The sequence below is a fragment of the Nuphar pumila genome, chromosome 12 (assembly GCF_984573655.1).
Source record: "Nuphar pumila chromosome 12, dmNupPumi1.hap1.1, whole genome shotgun sequence".
Classification (NCBI taxonomy): Eukaryota; Viridiplantae; Streptophyta; class Magnoliopsida; order Nymphaeales; family Nymphaeaceae; genus Nuphar; species Nuphar pumila.
Window position 1 is genome coordinate 107,690,405 of NC_143260.1, and position 6,000 is coordinate 107,696,404.

Below are 6,000 nucleotides of genomic sequence, written 5' to 3' on the forward strand. Positions count from 1 at the left end.
CTTGTGCTTTTCTTGGTTATTTTGAAACTCAAAAAAGGTTTCGATGTTATGATACTAAGAATGATAAGTTATATGTCTCAAAGAATGTAACGTTTTTTAAAAATGATAGTGGTTTTGAAAAGAATGAATCTCATTTAGAAAATATCGACTATTCCTTTCTTTTTTATCTATTATCTAAAGATGATGGTATCTCTAGTGATGATGAATCAACATATAACAGTGATAATAAAGTGGTTGAAATCAACAATAATTCTAACCCTACTAGCTCTCAAGAAGAAAATATAACTAAAGACCCTATCACCTATACTCATAGAGATAGACGGTTTAGAAGTGCTATTGAGCAGTATAGTGAACCTAGTGAATCTATCTCCACACATGATTCAAACCCTAGAAGAACCGAAAAAACTAGAAGAACTTCCTCTAGATTCGTATTCTTTTATTTTTTTTCTCTTAAATATCAGGCTTGCTTAATTGTCATTCACTTATATTTTGAACCAAAAATTTTTTAAGATGCCAAACAATGTATTGAATGGAGAGAAGCCATGGAGAGTGAACTCAAAGCGCTTAGGAAAGCCAACACTGGGGAATTTCAAATGCTTCCTAGTGGAAGGAAAACTATAAGATGTCGATGGATGTTCAAAGTCAAAATCAAGAGTGATGGATATCTTAAGAGGTATAAAGCTCGTCTAGTAGCTAAAGGGTATAGTTAAGAATACGAGATTGACTATGAAGAGACATTTGCTCCAGTAGTTCGTATGATTAATGTCATATGTCTCATCACCATTGCTTTCATTAGAAAAAAGAATATTTATCAAATGGATGTCAAAAATGCCTTTTTAAATAGTGATCTTAATGAAGAAGTCTACATGGATGCTCCGCCTGGTATAAAAATTCTTAAAAATAAAGCTCTTCGTCTTCGAAAAGCTCTTTATGGCTTGAAATAAGCTTCCAAAGCTTGGCACGATAGGTTTAACAATGTAATGACTGAAAATGGTTTCTCTGCATGCTATACTGACACTGCATTGTTTGTTAAGAAATTTAATGCATGAATTGTTATATTACTGTTATATGTTGATGATATGTTGATAATAGGAGATGATACTAAAGGAATCAAAAGTATTAAATCTATCTTGACTTCAATATTTGAAATGTCAAACTTAGGTTTTTTGACATATTTCTTAGGAATTGAAGTTGCTTATTCTTACAGATGTTATATTCTGTCTCTAACTAAACTTGCTTCTGAAATTCTTGACAGATCAGGAATCACAGATGACAAGGTCTGTGAAACTTCTGAAATAGTAGGTTCAAAGATGAAGATTGATGATGGGATTCTTCTAAAAGATCCCCCACCTTACCGGCAATTGGTTGGATCGTTAACGTATCTCAGCTTTACTAGGCCTGATAGTTCTCATGCAGTACATGTTGCCAGTCAATTTCAACATCCACCTACTACAGTTCATATGAGCGTCATTCTTCGCATCAACAGATACATAAAGGTTACAGTAAACAAGGGAGTATTTCTATCTTCTTCTTTTGAATTAAGTTTAATTGTTTATACTGACTCTGATTGGGGAGGTGGCCTAAATAACCGTCACCCCACCACTGTTTTTTGTATTTTTTTAGGAAAATCGTTAATCTCTTGAAGATGCAAGAAGCAACAGAAAGTATCGCTTTCATCTACCAAAGTTGAGTATAGAGCCATAGCATCTACCACCATAGAGATTGTTTGGATTCGCAGCTTGTTGGAAGATATGAATATTCAAGTTCTAGGGCCCACAAAATTATGTTGTGATAATAAAAGTACAATCTACATTGCCAAAAATCACACATTTCATGAGCGTATGAAGCATATTGAGATGGACTGTCACTATGTTTGTAAAAAATATTTAAGAACCATTGACCTTATGTTACATCAGAATATCAACTGACAGACTTCTTCACCAAGGCGTTATGCTCTCTAAGATTTAACTTCTTTCCTGACAAACTTTCGGTTGCGACACCCTAAGTTTGAGGGGGTGTTTATAATTCTTTTCATTTTTCAATTTCTTTTTTTGTATTTTTTGTATTTTATTTTTTTTTATTTTTTCTTTCTTTGGACTGATGTGACATGAAGGGGCCCTCAACGGTTACATTTCTAACCGTTGGAGGGGCTCCAACGTATGTATTGGAGCCCCCCCATGTCTCCATTACTTATAAATAGGGGGTGATCCCCTTTAGCTTTTCTATGTTTTTGTAAAGCCTTTTTTGGGACCCAATATATTGAAGTTGATATTTGCTATGCTCTTGTGCACGTGTATCCGTGCCTTTGTGCATTTGTGAGAGTTCTCTTTTGTGCCTTTGTGCACACTTTGTGTTTCTAGCATTGTGTTTATACACAAAGTCTCTTTTTATAGAGATTTTCACAGTGCATAACTACCTCCTTTAAGAGCCCAGGATGACGGAGAGTGTCAAAATACATCCATAATGTTCAATCTTGGGTTCAATACCATAAACATGACATGAGACCAAAATAATGCCTACCGACATTGACCAACCCACCGTGGCTACAAGCACAGATTTGGCTGATGAAAATTCCTGTATATTGTATTTGCTTGAATAGATCAATTGCTGCATCCCCACACCCGTGCATGGCGTACCCACGAATCATGGCACTCCAAACACATCTTTTCTCTTTGCTGAATGGAACACTTCAACTACCTTAACTACCTTCTCAAGATCTCAACACTTGCTAGACATGTCAATTAGTGCAGTTGTGAGATGAAAATTCAATTCAGAACCCCTGCTTGCCTATATAAGCATGAATCCACGTACCTAAATCCATTGTCCCCAACTGCGCAGACTGAAAGCATGCTCACGAACGTGATCCAATCAGGCTTCATCTTTCTTTGCTGTAATTCATGGAAACAGACTAGATGCATCATTGGTTCCACCAACCTGCTCATAAGCAGCTATCAAAGCATTCCATGTTGCGATGTCTCTCGAGTGGGCATCTGATATAACAATTGCTGTGAAGCTACAAAATTACCACGTTTTGGAAACCCCAAAATCATCGAAATCCACAAGATATTATCTATCACTGGCTTCCTATCAAACAATCTCTGAGCAGATGCGGCATCTCCATTTTTGCTAGACATATCAAACATCGCATTGCTGCCTACCATGTATGTTTTGTGGCTTGCCGTAGATGGGGTTTTCAATCAATCAGTTGTGATTCATTTTTTAATGTGCTTTGCCTCTGTTCCTCGAGTTGAAGGTCGAGTTCTCTACCACCTATGATTTGTATGATGTTTGCTGAAGATCACTGATTTTTTTTTTCTGTTCACTCTAAGCAAAAAAAATGTGTTGGTCAATTATGCAGGTCAAGACATATTCAATATATCTACTTGTTTTGCAAGCTGAGATAGAGAGAGAGAGACGCACAAAACCCAAGAAAATTTATAAGTAATTTACGTGAGGTTAAAAAAAAGAAGTTAGAACCAACCTATGAGAAAATGAGAACACATCAATTGATTTCAATTGGTTTGCGCACAGACATATATCACAAAATATTCTTTTCCTGTGGCCCAAAAACAGGGAGAAAGAAAAAATAAATAAATTCTCTTGTGAAGTTTACACGCGCCACGTTTAAACCGACCAGCCATTTCAAAAGAAAACTACTTTCGTAGGTAAATGGTCCCCGCAAGTGTTTTACCATATGCTAAATCATATCCTTCTGTAAACTAGATACTTGGACAGCATGCGATCAAAAGCAAAAGAAAACGAGCAATTTGGCAAGATCCAACTAGGGCCGCAAACGGATAGGATATGATTGGATATCCGATCTGAGCATGCCAGGTCAGATTTGGATCTGCATTTTAAGTCAGATCTTGGATTGATCCGATTCAAAATCTGACCCAATATTGTTTATGTTATATTTTTTCCCAGATCCAGTATTGCCACATGTATTTTGGACTTGGATTCGACCTTACCTCTTTGGATCTAGATTCGAAGCTACTGTTTATATTTCGGATTCAGATTTGAATCTAACAAGATCCGGCCCAATTCTGACCCTTTTGCACCCTAGGTCCAACATCAAGATTGAGATTTCATTACGATGGTCTGTTGCGGTACAGCTGTGGTAGCTTTGTTGCATTATTGGCGAAGAAAAGACAATGTTGATAACTCAGGAAGATTCTCTCTCTCGCACGTCACCCGTACTCGGTTTCCACCATATTCATTAAAGCCTCTCCCTTCCACCAATGATAAGTGGGCTCGCCTTTTTCCAGCATCAGTTTTTAACAAATGCCAAATCACTAAACCATTTTAGATGCCTTTTACTTCTTTGCTATAATCACATCTTCAATACCTAATCTTGGACCCACAATAATTCATATCCAATGTTACTTATTTTATAATAAAAAAACATATAAAAAAGATAAATTAACATATAAAAAAGATAGGTATGATTTTAACAGAAATGTCCTTCTGTAAGATAGATAAGTATATGACGGAAACGTCCTCTCATAAATAGCTTTGCACATTTCTACGAGTCTAGGTTTTCATCTTGTTTTTTAGCTTGTGTTACAACACATTGTCGCCTTCTCGTTCTTGCCTTATGTTACAAAACATTGCCGGGTTTCTTCCTACCTCATAGAGATAACTATAAATCGATCAACTGGTTATATCATTGGTGGGCATCATAAAAAGATTTGTCGATCATCTCTTTTTACAGTCTTCTCTTCTTCGTTTTCGTTTGGCAGTACGAAAAAAAAAAAGAATAACGCACAAATATTTCAACAAGTGTCATTAAGGCGTCGTGAGTACCTTTCTATGTCATCATGCTATTGCTGAAGAACGTATATCGTCGTGAGTAGCATTAAGACGTTGTTTTGTTATTGCAGGTGGATGCTGGTTTTTTGATGGTTGAAAATTTGAATATATTTGTAAGACGCTGGGGCTAGTTGGCAAGAATGTTTTGTTACAGATGCGAGGAAGGGCATCTACCTCATCTGGTATCGTCCATTCACTCAGTATATGCAATGTAATGCAAATTACGGTTGTAGTAACATACTACCAATTTGTGAGATATTATTTTATTTGTTAATATCGATTTGTAAGCTATTATGCTGAATTATCGTATCGATTTGTAATATATTGTACAATATGTATATCAATTTGTAATATATTATGTATTTTCTAGTGTCAATTTGGAAGATATTTATAATATAATTTTAAAATGTGTGCGTGTAGAATTTACATTGTTGCGCACTTGCAGTGGCGATTTGCATATTCAAATCGCTACTCATTTAACGATTTCTATTGAAATCGCTTCACAACGTCATAGATATAATTAAATCATTGTCACATGAATCGCTATCATCAACACACATATACGACAAATCATTTCTTTTATTGGCATGGTAAATAACAACTCGATGCATAGTATAAGCAAATAGCAAATCCCTGTTGCTTTTATATTGTGATTCATTCAATCGTTTATTTGACTTGCTTAACTAATCGGTATCCATTGGTATATACATCTTGAATAAATCATAATAAACGTATGTGATGGCTAACGCAAATTGATATCTTGCTTATGACAGTGGTAAGCTTATCATCTGGTTGTAGTGAAGATAATATATCTCAATCATTGAAAAGTTATGGAGAAGTGAACATCTGTACTAATGACGCATCTAAAGAAGTGAACATGTGCACTAATGATGCACATGATAAGAAGGGTGCGGGCATTGGATTCACTCTTGACTTGAATGTTCCAACAGAAGAAATGCAATTCGATAAAGAGGTAGACGATCATGAGAGTACACTTGATAAAGGTGCAGACACTAAAAATATACATGATAGTACACTTGACTTTGTTCCTGCAGAAGGAATGTCGTTTAATAATGAGGAAGCTGCATACAAATTTTACAATGATTATACCTTAAAACTTGGCTTCAGTGTTTAAAGAAACTTTTAGTCAAAAAATGTACAGGGTGTTATAGTGAGAAAGATATATGTTTG